This window comes from Camelus bactrianus, chromosome 6 (genome assembly GCF_048773025.1).
Source record: "Camelus bactrianus isolate YW-2024 breed Bactrian camel chromosome 6, ASM4877302v1, whole genome shotgun sequence".
In the NCBI taxonomy this organism is placed as follows: domain Eukaryota; kingdom Metazoa; phylum Chordata; class Mammalia; order Artiodactyla; family Camelidae; genus Camelus; species Camelus bactrianus.
In genome coordinates, this window is record NC_133544.1 from 46547294 (window position 1) to 46567060 (window position 19767).

The following is a 19767-nucleotide window of genomic DNA, read 5'->3' on the forward strand; positions in this document are numbered from 1 at the left end:
TGTTCGGTGAAGAGGCTTCCTCAGTATATGATACTTAGAAACGCTGAACAACTTACGAAGACTTTACTCTCCCTCACTGAAATAACTGGAACTGTAGAAGGGAGCTATGAGAGGTTAGGCAGTGATAGTGTCACAAAAATATCTTGCTTGCCCAGCACAATTCACAGAGCTCCAGAAAGGAATTCTCAGATCTGAGAATAAAAGAGATGAGAAAGTAGTGGGCCTTTCTTAAGACTATTTTGGCAAATTAAGGGAGTACTATTAACTTGACAGAAAGGCTTAGCTTAAAAGAAATAATGTACCCCGTGAAATACCATTGCCTTAATGGGGTAAAAATTCATTAGTAACATTCTTAATACCTTGGCCACTGTGAGATGTACTAAGAGAATATGAGAATCTACGTATTATACTAGCAAAAAAATCTCTTCATCTTGATTTTTCAGATACCGTTAGATTAGTTTTGAAAGTCATAATTCCTAGGCAAGAAAAGAATGTCCAACTAGACATTTTGAAAAACACAGCAGCCTCAGTATGGTTCATTACCACAGTCACGTCCCTATTCCACGTCAAAATCTGCCTCAAACCAGCCAAAGCTAGTAAGTTCATAGGGCAATTCCAGTCTTGTTGATCAAGGACAAATATATAATAGTTTTCATTCCAGGACATCTTTTTATCAACAGCTTTATACACACAGAAAATACCAACTGAAATTTACACACCGCAAGTTCAAACATAAATGTGAATAAGAATTATCTAAACAGAATTCATCAACTCTCCCTACAATCAAGGGCCTTTCCCAACCTTTCAATTACCATCAGCAGCAGACTCCCCTCTCCTCCCAGCCTGATTGCCCTTCATCCTTAATCAAACACCTGTCTATTCCTCCTCTGAAAGAAACTGTGGTCTGTGAATGACCTGCATCTGAATCATCTTGAGTCTTTGTTAAAATACACATTGCTGTGCCCCACTCCAGACCTACCTAATCTGAATGTGTGGAAGAGAATCCCAGGAAATTGCATTTTAGAACACTCCATCAGTACTCCTATGTACTCCAGAGTTTCAAAATAATCCATCTGAATCTTGCCTTTAATTCCCCCTGCTCTTCTCTAGTCCGGACTCTTACATCACACACGAAGAGGCTGATAATAGTCTGGCACCTTATCTCTTTGCCTCTAGTGCCTTCTCCAGAATCCCCTGTGTAAAAATCTCAACATCCTTTCCAACAAAAATATTTTGAGCTCAAAATTCTTAATTTTTTTTTATCACATTTCAGGGCAAATCCAAACATCCAAGCTGAGCATTTAAGGACTTCTGTGAAAGGATCCCAGTGTGTATGGTCCACTGACACTACTCATGGCTTCACCCTGGATCCTCTGCTCAGTTTCGATTAGACTAAACTCCAACCTTATTTCTTGCATGTCCTCTTTCCCATCTCCACTTACCATTCCATCTTCCTCTTCATATGCCCTAAAGCTCTCCCTAGTTTTTCCAAATCTAACATTTCTTCTAAGAAGGAAATTCAGGATCCCCTTCTTTAAAGTGGCATGGAACATACTGAAATGCCATGAGTTACTAGACATTCAAAAAATCCTACTAGTACCACTCACTACTATGTGATTCGGAGTAAATTTATTTGATAAATATGAAATAACATACCAGATACCTGAAACTTTACAGGAGTGCAATAAAGACTAATTTCTTCACTCTATCATTTACTATATAGTGTGGCATTATGGTCTTTGTGTGCATCATTTTTCTGGGTAAGGTATTTCTGCTGGAAGTGGGATCTCACTGTCATGTGAAACCCATTCCATGTGGTCCAGGTGGAGCTGACCTCTCCCTATCATCACTGCCACTGAGGGTAGCCATATGACACAAGTCCAGCAATTTGGAGTACTCCATCTATCCTACCCTACCTCCAGCACTCACACGCGACGCGTGCACATGTGCGCACACACACACACCCCACACACACCACACCGAACTGCAGCAACTGGCTCAGGGATGGACATCTTCCCCAACTCAATCAGATCAATCCCTGGAAATTTTGTTGAACCTTAAAGAAGTGGACACTAATCATTGGAATTGCTGGCTATGCCAACGAGGTAAGCCTAGAAACACTAGAAGTCAGCTTTACCACCATTTAAGAAAGTCTGCCTTCAAATTAAACCAACTATGAGGAAAATGGGGCTCAGATGGGGAAAGATGATGTCCTGAAAGGATCATTTTAATCCCTAAATCTATGGCACCTGAGATCCAACTGCAAACTTTTCATTTATAGGAGTCAATGAGTTTCTTTTGGGTTAAAATCATTTCCCTCATTTTTCTGTCATTTTATACAAGAGAGTAGCAATACAGAAGTATCAGGAAGGAGAATGTTGCAAGTGACAAAATTTAAAATGTGAAGGGATTAAGTCAACACAGATAAGCACAGAGGAGGTGAAGGCAACACCTGGATGAGACGATGACTTACCTCATTGATTGTAAGTCTGATACGTCCGTTGCCATGCAGTGGGATTCTGAAATGCTGCATGTGGGAAGAAAGGTTGTTGAGCAGTCAAGAAACAGGTGGTAGAGGACTGTGATGATCACAGTTTTTGTCTGTTTACTCTGCTTTTTCTCATCCTCTTCTTGTTATATTTTCATGAAAATCTGAGTTTATGACCCCTTATATCCCATCCTCACTTTCCACAGGGATAAGCACATGACCCAAGATGAGCCAATTGAGCACCCTAATCCTTGATCACAAGGATATTCAGGGATGGCACATGATCTAATTCAGACCAATTACAACCTTTCTTGGGACTTTAGCTGCAAGTATCAGAAAAGAGGCATATTCTTTTGATTGGAACTCTCAGCTATAAAGATAATATGAATTTATAACTTTCCTCCAATACCCAACTCTACCACAAATTAAGAAAATACTTCCTGAGTTTAAAACCAACACAGAAGAAAGAAGAGATGATGAATGGGGAGAGAATAAGTGACCTAATGGCATGCTTTTATCCAAAAGGAAGCTCTGTTCCCTGTACTTCTCAGTTGTGTGGACAGATAAGTTCCTTTTATGTAAACTCACTTGGCTAAGGTTTCTGTCACTTGTAGCTAAGAATCCTGAATAACACATCTGGTCAGTGCTTACATGTCACCTTACAAATGTCCTCTAGCTTTTTCATGCACACATGCCTTCTGAATAAACTGTAATACCTTTGAGGAGAAAAATACTGTGTCATTGATTTTTTTTTAATTCCTATAGTTGCAGTAGAAACTACAACTTATTAGATGGAAATTTGAGAGGCAAGTCAACAAATAAATTAATAAGTATAATAAAATCCACAGTCATCTATTTCTTTCAGTTTTATGGTCATATCTAATGACTTCTCTCCAAAAGTATTTAAGGGTACACCATCCCAGGCAAAATATCATACAAAGAACTAAATAGATGTCTTCCATTCTCTTAGTAGCTTTTCAGAGGTTTTCAGCTTTTGTGTTAAAAGCTCATTTCAAATATTACAATTCTTGACACGTGCAAAGTGTTTCAAACTCACAAAATAACTGAACTAGCCAGCAGTAATTATAGCACAATCACCAGTGTCACATGACAAACTTTTTCTGTATCTTTAAAAGCATGTATTCCAACAGCAGTATTTATAGTTCACCTCTCATCCCTGCCATGATTTTAGAAGTATTTACTTCTGTGACTCTGCTTTCCTATATACTTTTGGTTTAATAATTATTATTAATAACAAAAGGTCCAACAAAAGGTTAATTATTTGTGAACTTAGTGGGGGCAAAAATTTTATTCCAGTTTTATTTCCCAAAACATTTACTGATGAACACACCACATTAAGGTAAAATGACTTAAGAAGACCTTGAATCTGCCCAATGCCTCTTTTTCCCCCTTTTCGCCCATTTAATTGCATCAAAAAATATTTTCATGATACGGGCTCCTATAAGCAAGGATATAATCAGAACAATGAAAAATTCCTGTTGTCTTCTTATATAGAAACTAAAGAATAAGAGATCTTCTAGGTTGGATATTGAATCAGTCAGGCCCCAGAGCAGGTAACAGAATTCACCACCATATGATTCAAATAAAGAGACTTTGGTGGAGGTGTTCCTTAAAAAGGTGAGAAACGTGAGCAGAGAGAAGAGAATAAACAAGGAATGGAGAGGCACTCAGAGGCCAACATTAACGGAAAGTCATCGCTACCACAAAGGCTGAAGGGACTGAAAGAAAAGCCTTACCTGAATCCACGGAGAGCTGGAACTGTAGAGGAGGGGCCACTTGACGAGGCAGTGATGGGGGAACAATGATTGCCAGAGATGGTAATGGAGGGAGGAAGGAAGAAATATCCCAGCCTCTCTCCTTTTTTCCCCTAGTCTCCTGTCAATGCCTCTCGTTGTTGAAATACAACTGGAAGCATCCAACAAGGAAACCCAGAAGGGAATCAGTCCACACAGAGGTCATTCTTGATGGAGCACAGAGCTGGGCAGAAAAGAGCGAACTGGATCAAGGGAGACAAAGAGAAGATAACCAGGTATTGAGTGTAATCTTGACCTCTTGCAAGAAGGAGAAAGAGTTGAGGGTTCAAATTTTTTCCACTAAATTCCACTTACTGCACCCTTTTCCATTATAGGAAGGTGACCAGATGTGTTAGAATGGGGGTGGAACCTATCAGAGGACTACAACTCTGGAGCTTATAAATTTTTGTGAAAACCTTTAGCTCAGGCTGGCATTGGTATGGTACCTCCCATCCATGGGTTAAAACAGACTTCCAATAAAATCTCTTAAGATTCTTGCAAAGAAACTCTATCAATTTGCTACCACAGGACCTTAGCAGTCAGGACTGAGGGCAGGGCTGTGGCAGCTTGTGGCTGTGATACTCATGAAGCGAGCTTCACATGGTGCAGTGATCATGCTGTACTTGTTTGGCTGCTGCTTGGCTCTTCCAGCATTTCTTTCCTGCCCAGTTGAAGCCAGTTATGCTGTTCACTCCCTGCGCTGCATTGCATGGCTCACCTTACTTGTCTCACCTGACAGATATTGCCACAACAGACTTCACTCCTCATTATTCCAAAACTTAAATTTTACCCACTGGTTGATATTTGACAATATTAGTGCCCCCCTTTTCCTCTGAACCGTATGGGAAGATTGGAAAATTTGAGTCTTTTGGGTGCTTTTATGCAACTTCCTTTTCTTTCTCACTTACATGTGGAAAGACAATTTTGACTTCTGATTTTTAATATTTTATCTCTCAAAGTTTGCTGTTTTGCTTTATGTCTTAGAATACTCTGTAAGGCAGAATATTTGCCTTCTTTAAATCAACGTAGTGGCTATTCACCTCCCCTCATTCTTGATAAAATGAAAGACTTCATCCTGACGTGAAGAATTTGAACACAGCATTTGTATTAGGGAACTGACTAAGAACTCCAAGGCTAAACAGTCTGTGCCTAGGAATCTTTAGGGATTTTTTACTCAGTTCAATTCATTAAACATTTACTCAACACTTTAACAGACACAGAATGTTGCCCTTAAACCACATATGCTTCTGAGGAGGGTGCAAGGGATCCACAGTAGAATAATAGTATGGGATGATGGTTATTTGAAGGGTAGAAGTAAAAAGGATGTTAGCCAGTTGGTTGCCAGAGAAATGACTACAGGAAAAAGGAGGAAAAGGGACAAGCTTAGCCAAAGAAATTTCTTTTCTATGGAATTTTCCCTAAATTCCAACAGTGTTCTCGCTTGCCAGAGTACACTGCCTTGGCATTTTGACTTTCCTCTTCAGATCATATCCCTAGGCCTCCTAGAGCAAACAAAATAATTCTTCCAATACAACAAGGAAGATAAAAAATACGATGAAATAGGAAGGACAGACACTAAGATGTGAAACAGCAATGCTGGTGGCCCAAAGGTTTACAAATTGCTTCCCAGAGTTTGCATCACAGCAATTTTCACTCACTTTGAAGGTTTCTCAAGGACAAAGAATGTTTTCCTCTCCTAGCAAACAATTCCACTTGCAGCAGGAGTAAGGCATACTGTGTATACCCAGACACCACAGCTAATAAAGCAAACCTGATAAGAGGAGGCTTGGAATTGAATCTCTTCCAAATGACCTTGTTCTCGCCACTGGGGAAGAAGCACTTAGTGCGTTAGTCACAGATTAGCCAACTATGTACGCAGAACTCATCAGTGAAGAAAAGATGGTTTTAAATGAAAACAGAAATCTGAGTTTTAAAAAAAGATTGGTACGGGTCCTGGATTCTTTTCTCACTCATTTCAACACTATTATGGAAAATGTTTGACTTGCCCTTTGCCCATTTCATTTCAAACTTTAGGAACCCACCTCTATAACCTACCAGTTAATGCCACTGAAGCACTGTGAGGAGTTTATTGAAAGACAATTCCAAAGTGAATGTTACTGTTATTTGGGCAACGGCCCATGTCACTCTCTAGCATTATCCATAGAGAATTCTCTCATAAAGATGGTCATGTTAAAGCAGACGAGGCCCTACTTCAGCAAACATGGAAAAGTAAAGTTGGCCAAGTTTAACTGATGCTGAGAAACAGAGTTAAGGAAAGTGCAAATGGTCAGATCACTAGAAATCGCACTAGAAATACGGCAGACGTTCTTCTGCCATAGCATCCCTACTAGCAAAACAGAATAAAACAGAAAATCCAAAAGTACTTCAATTTTGTGTAAGGATATAAAGCTGAATTCTTTTTATTTTAAATATGATATATTAGACCACTACCAAGTAACACACTTCAATTTTTTTTCTTTTTCTTCTTCATGTAAAATAACACACACAGGAATTTATTTAGCATGGACTCACCACTTTTCCTACAGAGGAGGTGACAATGGCATTTCTTGAAAAAGAATAAGATAAGCTATAGTATAATATTGCCTGCTACAGAAAGCTAGTAACTGTGAGAAAATATTTTCAGATTCACTATTAACCAATGAAATGCAAGCTAACACATCCATTAGTTGTTATTTTCACCCAAAAGATTGGAAAACATTTAAAAGATCAATAAATCCAGTTGTTGATAAGGGTGTGGGGAAACAAGTGTTCTCATCCCTGTGCCTGCTCTGAGGGAGGGACAGAGGGGGCAAAAAAGGAGATACATGACAGAAATCTTTAAAAATATACGCACTTTTCCCCAAGAATTTCATTTCTAAGATTCTGTCCAAAGGAAATGACCATTCACACGTCCAAATGTCTAATGTTATGAGTGTTTATAATGACAAAATCAGAAACAATTTAAGTGCCCAATGTGAAAATATTCACTTCTTTTTATTCTTAGAATTTATTTTTACAACAAGCATGTTGGAAAAGCATGTTATTTTCCTATGCAGAAAAAAAATATTGATTTCTTTGAGAAAGTATGAGGGAAATATAGTGGTAATGCAAAAATTACAACAAAAGAAAACAGAAGGAAAGAAGGAAGGAAGGAATGCCAGAGAAAGGGGAAGGAAAGAAGAAACATCCTGCACAAGTTCTTGAAATCTTGGATTTCTTACCAGGGTATAATATTTATAAATGTGCCTTTAAAAATATATAGCCCTTCCTCAGTGAAGATCATGTGGTATTAGGTCACATAAACCTAGCAGCTTTTACTACAGCAGAGAGAGACTTAGGGACTTATGATACAAGATACAGAACCTGGGTCTCCCAACCCTAAGTGAACGATCTGTTCACTCTATACCACACAGACTCTGCTTCACCCTACGCCTGTCCTACCCTCCAGCTCCCATTCTCCCTACCTCATTTCACCTATCATCTAGCTAACTATCATCTAAACGCTTACTTATCTATCTACTACTACTCACCTGAATTTTTTTACCTATATTCCAAACTATGTACCTTTCCTATTCATCTTCATTCTCTCCCAGCCTGTCACACTCTCCCCCTATACACACAATAAGACTTCAAAGTTTTGGTGAAGTGGGATTGTACTTTTTGAAAACAAATGTAAGCACAATACGAAGCCACTGCAGATGTCTGATGGGGGACTGTCATAATAAAAATTAGTATGTGGGCAGTATGTGGGCTAGAATGAAGACAGGAATAGGAGTGGGAGACACCAAAAGATCCATCATGAGGCTACTGCAATCAGTTAAGCAGAAGGTAATACGAAGAATGTAGACATGCAAGAGATCAAAGTCTGTACGTGGCTCACATCTATCGGGACAGGAGGAACATCACGAAGGATTACACACATACATCAGGAGATGAGCGCTGTCACATGGGTTTTATCAAGTGCCCAACCCACTGGCATTCTGCTTTAACAAAGTAGCAATAAAAAAATAACCACTTTCTGGTGTTTGCTATGTACCAGAGTATGTAGCTAGATATTTCACTTTTTCGATCTCTAATCTTCACAACCACCTTAAATGCTAGGTATATTGTCTCCAATTTACAGAGAAAGAAGTTGAAGCTACTACAAATTAAACTATTTGCTCAAGATCAAACAAGTAGCAAATAGCAAGTTGGATTAAATTCCTGGCTTAAACCCAAAGCCTTTCCCTTGTGCTACATTTCCTTCCCACGACTTAGTCCAAAGGCTTAGAAATATTTCTCTCCTGACTTCCTTTGATGATCTGCCTTTCATGAATTAATTTAACAAGTCTTGAACTATTTTTATTTTATATATTCATTAATGTATTCAGGTTAAAGACACATTTGGGCACTTACTATGCCCATGCTCCTCAGGGTACTCAAATTTATTTTCTACTGGTAAAAATCCCTACAGGGTACACTTCTGCAGACATAGTAAGAATGCAATGACATGTGTTGGTTGGCTGAGTACCACCTCCTTGTATTTATCTTAAAATCATCTATTCAAAGTTATTTCAGAGCAAATTCTAGCTTTGTATTTTCTTCCTATCTATTCCTTCAAGTTTACTTTTGTCAAAAACACTGTCTATTCACCTTTCCCAGACTGAGGAGTTCTAGATTTTCAATGCAGCCTTATCCGAAACTGCTCTATTCTTTTCAGTACATTTTCCTTCATAAGCTTTGCTTGCCTTTTATTATATATTAGAGCTGGAACTGCATATAATATTCTACCATATTTTATACGAGGGTAACGTTAAAAAAAAGGTAAGTACGAGAAAATTCGAAAAACCGTTTTGAGTAAATATTTGAGACAGAACATAATTCAGCATCTCAAAGGTTACATTTTATCCAGATAATGATAAAGTTAATCTTAAAAGTTCAGTTATTATCTTTATTGCCATAATTTGCACTGTGAAAAATATGCCTAACTCCCTCGCAGCTAGTGTTTTCCATTAGACTCACTTATGAGAGGCTTGATTTCTGAACTGAGGTAAGTTGAAGAAAGGCAGGCACAACACGTTCATTTGCTGAGGTGGATGTAGCAGAGATGACAGGAAACCACTTGACAGAAGCAGAAGCAGCAGTGACTTGTAGCCCATTCCTGTGGTATGACTTTGGGAATCTATTCCTCCCAATGATTCTATAAGCTATTTAATAGTCATTAACATATCCCTCTATATTTAAACTAGCCAGAGTGGATTCAGTTCTCTGCAACTGAATTTTTACCTGTATATTTAGCATCAGAGTAGCTTATAAAGATCATCTCTGAAATATTTTTAAATATGGTTAATCTCCTACGTTGCTAGCTGTTTTTCTAAAATTCAAAATGAAAAGAACTGACAGAAATATTCTACATTCAGGACCTTTGTTTTTCTGCCCAGAAGATATTCATTTCATACTGAGAGCTCTCTCTCATAAACAGAATCACCTTGAATTGTTTCCAAGTGCATGTTGAGATGAAAAAGGAGAGGTGTCAGTCAGTCTGCTCACCAGAGGTAGGAAAGTAGACTGCCGAAGAATCTTATGTCCCCTCAAAGTGGTCTCTGGCATTATTAGTATACAGTCAGGCAGATTTCAATGTTGCTATTTGTTATTGCTACAGAGGTAACCCATTTCAGTGATTGTGTCTCCATGTAGTAGCTGGGGAGCTAAAACAATTTAGTTTGCAGAATCTTAAGACATATTGCCCTTATGGTGCCCGTAAGCATTTTGGGAGCAGTATGTGCAACAGCTCAAATTCAGCTCACATAAATAAACTTCCCCCCAAGTGTGTATTAGTTATAAACACAAGCCTTCACCTAACCACAATACTATCACTACCAGAATTCCAATATCCCCGCCTAACACCATAAAAATCAAATCCCATCATTAACAGTTCCAAAACTATAAGATAACAAATACTTCATCATCAATTTAGAGATGCTTGCCATCAGTAATCCAGTAAATATTTTTCTTTTGAGTTTTGACATCTTGGAACATAAATGACCTCCTATTAGCACTGGGTAAATTCCAGGTGAATTTAGGCTGAATTATAACCTTAGCACTGAGTTTATCACTTAGACATAATTATTTTCAAAAGTACATATATCCTACTTATCGAATGAAGGAACTGTGTAACTGTCTAATTTAGCTTCTAACATTCTGATTTTGAAAAGTGACTTCAAAAAAGAAATGTCATTTATCCCTAGATGATCCTATGCACAAAGAAATGCAAGACCTTGAAGAATATAAAAGCCCCATGTATGAAGACAAAAAGAAGACAAATACAAACTCAGGCAAGATTTGAAACAGGTGCTAAATTCAAATCTCTATCTTTTAGGCTATTACTCAGAGTAGCTTATTCCAATTTGGTTCCAGTAACTTCACCTCCTTTCTTAGGCTATGGAAGCTTAATAGCTTCTTAGAGGTCTGTCTTTGGTGAGTCACTAACAGTTGTAATAGCACTACTAGCAAGGAAGGAAGATGGGGGGAAGGAAGGAAGACAGGGAAGAAGGAAGACAGGGAGGAAGAAAGGAAGAACAGGAGTTTGCTTCCCCAAAAGGATTCCAACAACAAGTATGTTTCATCCACAGCATATCAAACCCTTACTGAGTAAAATCTAATCATTTAAATATTTATAGAGGCAAGCGTGGTGATAGGACTGACTGCTTGCCACATGGCCACGTGGTCAGAATCTCTGAAATACCAAAATGTGAAGTTCCATCTGTTGAAGACTGCCTCCGAGCCCATCTCTGACCCTCATGAATAAAACAAATGAAACCCACAAATGAGGCAGCACCTTCCTGGATGATTATGAATGACCTCAAATTAGAGTTATAAAACAAGAAAGTAGCTGTCTACCTGAACAGTATTGTAAACCCCATGCAATCCACTGTTTCAGTACTTCAGTTTAGTAGAAGCTGTAAATAACAAGAGGAAGAATTAGACCCTGCTCTATGTGAGTCTTATTTGCATCACTCACCAGAAAACAGGATTTGTGCTTAACCTAGTTACAAAATTTAAAATAATTCTAGCTACCTATCCTGGCACATACTCTAAAATGCTCTGAAATTCTGCCATCTTGTGGGAACTTGGAAATATAACAAATGATTAGGTTTAAAGCTTCTCACTTTACATAATTTAAAGTGCTCTTGCAATTGTAAGCATGAATGGATACGGTGTTTAAAACAGCATCTAACACGCCAAAGAAATTTTTATTTTCCTATTATTCCATATTTCTTACAAAAATAAATTCAAGTAACCCTTAACTTCTTGATCTACACCAATCAAATCCATAATTTGAAGTAATTTAGACCTGTGAGTAATTTGAAATAAATTACAGTATTTTCTTCCTATTTTTCTCATATGTAGAATAATGAAGGCTATTTTTAAATTGTTTTCATTTAGTAATTAGATTTTTTAGTTTTTACATAGTATAAAACTCAAAAGTAACACTACACTTTATATAAATTTTTTAAACATTTTATTCCTTTTCCACAGTTTCTCTCTCCCTTATACTTTAATGAATGTAAACAATTATCATCCTATTATTCTTATCTACTTACCTACGTATTGTACTTTATATAAATCTATTTCTCCTAGCTGAGTATTATTTGCAATCCACATCATATTTGGGGGGATAGAAAACAGTGAAAATTAAGTATCTACCTATTGTATACATAACAAAGTCACACAGGATGTCTTTCCAGAGGCTGTGCTGAAGATGATACACTGAGCGTAATCTAGTGGTTGCCTGTTCATGTCACTGTAAGGAAATAAAGCATGGAATATGAACCTTACAAATTCAGAGTTTACTTTCTAGTATAGAAAGATGCTTCAAAAAGTACATGAAAAGAAGAATTTTTATGTCTCCTCAAATTAAAGTGTGGCTATTTGTGGCCTCCTACACAGGTAGTTTCCAGTACAGTTTTTTTTTGTGAAACTAGGTCTTGGATAAAACCATCTTCAAATTGAATTCAGATTGTATGGGCAGCAGCTCAAAATAAGCATAAACTGTCCAATGAGGGCATGAAGGTGATGAGGGATAAAATATAGGTCCTCAAAGAGATATCTTTAAAAGGGACTGAACAACAGAATTTTTAAAGGGGACTGGTAATGAGGAGAACTACCTCTACCTTCTTTCAGATCCTAGGATGGTGTTTTGTTCAATATTAGTGGCCACAAATAAAATAAAGTTTAAAAATTTAAAAAAATATGTTTGCTAAGTAGTGTCTTTTCTTTCTTTATTTTAGGACAACAGACAATTGTCCTCCCTATTAAAGGAAACTTCAGACAATCTTAGTTACTTTGTCTTAGAAATATATTTTTAGTTATTTAATGAAATAAACTTTCAAACTGTACATTAATTAAACTAATAATCATAGTGACCTATGTCACTGACCTATGTCACTGTCATAGTGACCTATGTGACCTGAACTAAAATAGGAGTCCCAGTGTGAAAGAGAAGAGAAACTTCAGCAAGATCGAAAATTAGCCACTGAGGACCCAAGCACATAAAAATAATTGAGTGATGTGATAAACTGATATCTTGTTTTCAAAGCAACATCAACACATATCGAGGCCAGGAGTGCTCATTCTACCAGAAATAAATTCACAAGTCTGGATCCCTCCACTAAAAAAGATAAAGTGGGTCACTGAGCTTTCACTCTAAGAAATACCAAATAGCTTGCAGCTTTATTTTTTCTTGTTTCTGCTGATGTCTTCGATAAGCCTAGATGGACGAGGGTTTAGGAAGCATCCTGCCATATAGTAAGCACCCAATAAATGTTTATTATTATCAATTTCTTCAGAGTGTACAAGAATCAAAAATTCAGATTCTGCAAATATGCATGAATTGAAAGGGATGCAGAGAGAGAAGGGAGTGGGGAACATTTAACAACATAATTATTTGAATACTGGCACCTTATGTTAACTTTCCCAAAAAGTCAAAGAGAATCCTTTATGCAGTTTGACACACAGAAACTCAAGACCTGATAGTTCTTGTTTTCTTTTCCAACTACAACTATTTAAATAAATGAAAGAAAATAAATATTATCATAGACAATTGACAAGTTTGTGTATTTTTGTTATTGTTAATGAGAAAAACTTCATTGGGATAAATAATTATTTTAAAAAGAAAGAACTTGAGTTTTATCACAGGTGAACTTTAGGAGCAGAAAAACATTTGCACAATGCATGCGGGTCCCTAAGAAGGGAGCAGCAGACGATTAAATTCTCCACCACATTCATATTTGCTTGGTTAGTTCCTTTTCTCTCCTAAGGTGGCTATAAAATCTATGTTAATTACACAGCTACCTCACAGGGATGAAGCCAGGAGTAAATGACAAGGAAGCAGCTGGAAATGCTTGAGTGTTGCATACTCATGGAGATAGGAGACTGTCTCACTTGATCTGGCAAGATTGAAGCAAAGCCCTGGACCTAAACACTGCATCCTCAAGAGACTGCCAATAGGAGCGCCGGGTGCAATGCATAGCAGCAAGTCTAGAGCAAGAGCCCTCTGGGAGCAATGTGCATAGCAGCAAATGCCCAGCCTACCAGGGAGTTGCACTTATCCAGCATTGTTCTGCAGAAGGCTAAGTGATCACAACCTTCTTGTGAAACCAGGTAATTCAACCACAGATTTTTGTCATTCATGGTATTCTTTGAACTTTTTTCCACATAGCAACCACAGGTAACATATTGAATGCTTATGTAATAGTTATTTTGCATTCACTGTCTAATTTAATTCTCATAACAAGTCTATGAGATAGTTATTTTTATTATTCCTTGTTTATGCATGAAGTAACTGAGACCAGAGAGACTAAGTAACTTGCCGAACTTGCAAGGTGGAAAGTAAGCAGCAGAACCAGAATTAGTATCTTGCATCTCTGGGATCTGCCTTCAAAATCATGATGGCTCCTAGGTTTTTCTGTGAACTTCTTTTAATTTCCAAATATTTAATTATCATCTTCTCCTCTCCTTTAGGTTACTATCTGCTCTCTGACTGCTACAAGGGTAGAACAACACACACACGCATATACACACATACACCATGCAACTATCAACTGGTTGGTTCCCAACCCTGGGCTCAGTTGATGCCAGGCAGTCTAGGAGGGCAGTAATTTCCTATGTCTGAACTTGGAAAGATGTGAGCCATGGATCTCTCTGTTTAACCATAATCTAAAGGGAAATTTCAAGATATGCCCACCGGAAAAAGAGAGTTTTTGAGTGTTCTCTGAAAGACTTGGCAGAAATCCAAATAGTTGAATTTATTTTATGTTTCCATTCTGAGGCTGTGAAATGCTTTTAAGTGTCTGTTAATTTTTATTCTAATGTAGAGCAGTAGGGAGGTACTCTACCTCCTGGGAGTCACTAGAAAAGCACACTGAAGCTGTTTATCCATGAAGGGAGTTTAAGAAACAAACCTGAAAAGTCCCACAATTCCAGCCTGTCTCCTTTCAGAGGCACTAGCAGGCCATGGACTGTGCTGACAGAAAGTAGCAGCCCATACAACTTCATGGCAACTTCTCAAGAGAACCTTAACATTTACCCTGTGACCAGAGAGAATGAGGAAAAAAGAACTAAATTGCCTTTACCCGGCCTCTCGCATTTCATTTTAACATGGATGCCCATAGGCTTGTTTAGCTATCAAAGCAGTGTGCGCTGGGTTTTATCTTAAAGAATAAAACAAAAATAGTATGTTTGGAGGGAAAAAAAAATCTTCCAGCAAATATATCACCCCTTAATGCTTTTAACTCTGAAGAAATGCTAGAGTTTGTATAGGATTATCAAAGAATCATGAAGTGAGAACGTATACTCACATGAGTAAGGATGTAAGTTTGTTTCTATTCACTCTTTAAAGAAGTAATAATAACTAGCTAGGGACTCCTAACAGTTCTCAGTTGACTGTTATAATGTTTAATCACAATTTGGGTCAAAAAAAAATCTCTAAATGAATTCTTCATCTTGCTGCAAATTAAGCCCCCTGCTTCTCTTTCAATCCCCAGTAGAAATGAAGGATAACGGAATACAATCCTTTTCATAATTCCCTTTCAAATGCTTGAAAACAGTTATTTCCTCTATCTTACTAAAAACAAGCTCTCCGTATATGGACTCTTTTAGAATCTTTTTTCAAAATGTGCATTACTGTATTTCATATATATTCTTGACTCTCTCATTTCTCTAGAAATTTACTAAAATTCAAAGATAAAAATTAGAGCGATCCCTAATAAAAATTTGAATATAATAAATACTCTAGAATAGTTACTTCTAGCTCTCTAATAACAGCTATTACTGATAGCTTTAAAAAAATCAATACTGTTAATTACTCATTTTAAACTTCTGACTCTGGTTAAGTGACTAACTTGTTCTATTCAGATTTTTTGGACATTTTATATTAGCATAAATTAAAAATATCTCTAATACATTAAATCATACTGCTCCCTTAAACATTAATCTCAATTTGGTGAAACATTTGTTTGATTTATCATGTGACACATGGAATTCTCTCTCTCTTTTCCAAATTATTAAAAACCTAATTAAAATAGTGGCACCTGTAATTTAATGAAAACAATATCAAGTCTAACATTGGTCAAACTATAAGAATCAAGATGTGAAATAGCCCTTTAAAGGCAACCAGGTCCAAATCACCCACCCTGGAAATGAACCAGTGGGAGGACAGGAGATGAAATGTCTTGCCCAACTTTGTAATCCAGGCCTGATCTAAAGGCTCGGTTCTTCCCATGTACAGTCCCCTCCACTCTGCTACACAGTCATCATTATTCTACGATAGAATAATGAAATCTGTTCTATTTTACCATGAAAAATAGTCTATATATGGCCTGTTCTACATCCCTTCCGTGCTATTTCAGATGCAAAAACATCCTTCCTCTTTCCCTGCTTCTTTCTTTACTTAAGTAACATCCGTTTATAAATTAATTTAGCAACTATTTATTGTCACTTGATGAATGCCAAAAGCATTGCCAAGCCAAAGAATAATACAATTAAGTCAATACTGGTTTAATTATATGCTAAGGAGTTCTCAGACTCTTCCACCCTCTCAAAAGAAGGCTAAGTGCATAGTTCTGACAATCAGGATATCCAAGATGCTGATAGGTGGAGTAAGAGGAGAGTGGAGACACTGTCTGAGGGAAACCGGCCTGCTACTAGAGGTAAGTGGACACAAGAACCCTGGATGAAGGCATAAATCAAAGGACAGGAGAAAACTGTACAGTTCGGTGATATGGCATCAAAGAAAGTCCATTTAATAGTTCCTTATTGTTTCTGGAGTTTTTTTTAAAATATTTTTTCAATCTCCTTCCTATTATTTATGTCATATTATAGACTAATAAATACAAAAATGTACATAGTAATATACCCACAAAATAGCAGCTTGTCACACCTAAGGAGTTAATATTTAAGATCCATAAGCTTTGCTCTACCAGGAAATTATTCATTTAATAAACATGTATTTAGTCTATGTCCTGTGCTAATTTTTGTTTCCTTCTTGTACCAAACGTGAACATTATGATGATTCAGTACTTTTACTACATTCATCAGCCACACGTGACATTTCCTGACACTCTTTCTGGGTGTAATTTACTCATAACAGCCTTAATAAAAGCAACAGCAATTTAAGGAAAACATTAATTGCCCTTTATAATATTATACATACATCTAGAAATATATCAGACATCTACATATTCAAGCATCTGAATAACAGTCACAGTGTCATGAAAAACTCAGTAAGGTAATTTATTTCTATTTTTAATGCTATATGAATAAGTTCTATTTCTAACTGCTTAGACCAGTTCAAGTGTACTTCTTATTTTTCAAATGTTACCATATAATTTATCAATAATTATCCAGTAGAGGATATCCTGTTACCTTAATATATTACTGAAAATCTTCCCTTATTGCAAACAAGGGTGCAAAAAAATAAAAAAATTAAGACATTCATTTAAGAAACCTGCACTTTTCATTTATTGCTCTTCAAACAATTTGTCTGTGTTTACCTTTTAAATCCTTTCAAAAATTAAATCGAATAATGACAGAGTATATACTAAGAGAGACTTCATCCCTCTCCCTCTCTCTTTCCCTCTTTCTCTCTCTGTCTCTCTCTCTCACGACTGCTTGATTCAGTGTAGACTCTCTTACAAATAAAACCCTGGAATTGTAGAGGGATCCAATTCCCAAATCGCTGTGTCATTGCCCAGAGCCACAACTCAGGTATCAGAATGGGAAATGAATAATATTGATCTCTGAATGGTGATTAATGATGATGATGTCATTGGCTACCACTGACTATGCAGTGACCACCTACTGTATCTCAAGGGCTATGAAAAGTGCTCTGCAGATATGTACGACCTCAGTTCACCCTTTCACAAGTCCTCAAAAGCAACTACAATGTCGAAGATTGGTCCCTTCCTGAATACTGATCAGTATTCCAGTTACCACCTGGAAACACAGGACACTCTGGAAAAACATCCACACTAACTTCAGGTCTAGGTTCTGGCAACTTTAAGTGTAGTGAATTAACAGAAGCTCTTCAAAATGTCATTACTTAGAGAAATAACTTTTGCTGCCTGTGTGCCTGTCACTATGCTAAATATAGCACATACAAATTATACTCACTTTTTTCAACAACCCCTTTAAGACATGAATTATTATACACATTTTACAGATAAGGAAACTGAAGCCAAAAAGTAAAGTGAATTTAATAAGGGCAAGTGGCAGAGCCAGGATTTAAGCCCCAGTCTGTCCGTATTTTTCGTACCAAACTGGTACGAATAAACGGTGCAATGCTGTAAAATAGTAGTACTTATTTTCAAAGTCATAAGATGTGAAAATAAATGTTTTCATTTCTTGCAAAGCTGGAAAACAGCAGTATTTTTGAGTTAGTATGTGTAATCAAAACATCATTTTCTTTTTGAGAGCATGTCACTCAAATTAAAAACTATTCCATCTCAACTGACTTACGTATCAAGAATAAAAAATAAACATTCCAGTGAATTGGAAAAGAAGAGTTGAGAGCAGTGTTTTTAATTGATGAAGACATGATTACTAACAGCTGTTTAGCTCTTAATCAAAAAAGTACTGGAAAATAGAATATATGAAGTTTTGCTTTCTCTTAATAAAAATAAATGGTCAACTAAATAGATTTAATATGAGGAATTATGAGTAGTATCCTTCCCATACCCTCCCCATAGAATTAAACATATTAAAATGTCTTTACTCATTGTGAATCCTCTTCAAAGATAAAAAAGCCACAAAAATCAAAACTAAGAAGCAGGTCAGTACTAAGATTAAGATCAGGTCATACTGCTCTGAAACATTTAGAAACACCAGCCTACAAGAATGTGATATAAAATGAACATTCCACCGAAATAATCATAAAATTTTTGAACCACTATAAATTAAAAACATAATTCACATAAAATTAAAGTTTAAAAAAACAAGAGGCTGCTCAGCTGATCACTGCATTATTTTCCCTGAGTATTTACATGTTATCCATAATAAAGCAAGCTTCATAATAAAGCAACCACATACAAGGAACTAGTCTAGGTCTAGTCCCTCGGCCTAGGTCTCCAATGCATTTACAGTCTAACCTCCAGTTTCCCTACACAAGGACATCAAAACATATGATCACAAAATATTTAATTTAATCCAGTCAACCCTCCCACCTGGGTACTGTATTAGTCTGCTCAGGCTGCCACAACACAATACCACGGACTGTGTGGCTTACACAACAGAAATTTATTTTCTCACCATTTTGGACTCTGGAAGCTCAAGATCAAGGTGTCTTCAAGGTGGGTTTCTGAGGAGACCTCTCTTCCTGGCTTTACATGGTCACATTTTTTGTTGTCTTCACCAGGTCTCTTACCTGTTTGCATGGAGAGAAAGAGAGATTGATTTCTGATGTCTCTTTTTTTTTTCTTATAAGGACACTAGTCCCATGAGATTAGGGTTCTACCCTTATGACCTCATTTAACCTTAATTATCTGCCTAAAGGCATTATCTCCAAACACAGTCACATTGGAGATTAGGGCTTCAGTATACACATTTTACAGGGACACAATCTGGCCCTTAACAGTTACCCAATCCTACATAAACAAAGAATGTCAACTGTATAAAAATAATATACCAGCTGTCAATATCTGGCAAACCAGAAGCCAGGGATCCTTTAAGAGGCATCTAAAAATACTAACCAAGGACACTGACTGGGCTTCCATGTAGTGAAGTGGTGAACTGAATCAGAATTTTTAGCTGACAATCTGGAGCTAGTCAAGTAAATGTCAGTATCAACTGCCTTGAAATATAATACAGTATATTAAAACAATTGTTCCTAAGAGTCCTTTGAGATATAACTGCTCCATCAGGGACAGAATAGTTACTAAACAGTATAAGAATTACTTTTGGTCCAATCTATCAAGTATGCTCATTCATAGA

The 19767-nt window shown here is 36.9% G+C and overlaps 1 long non-coding RNA gene across 1 annotated transcript; it reads right to left on the reverse strand.

Annotated features, from left to right (window-relative positions):
* Positions 1 to 2469: 2469 nt before the first annotated feature.
* LOC141577809 (uncharacterized) lies at positions 2470 to 19396 on the reverse strand. The gene is made up of 3 exons (XR_012507278.1): positions 19087 to 19396; positions 4246 to 4505; positions 2470 to 2527 (listed from the first exon to the last, which is right to left on the reverse strand). It is a non-coding gene; the product is annotated as an uncharacterized LOC141577809 (long non-coding RNA).
* Positions 19397 to 19767: the final 371 nt, after the last annotated feature.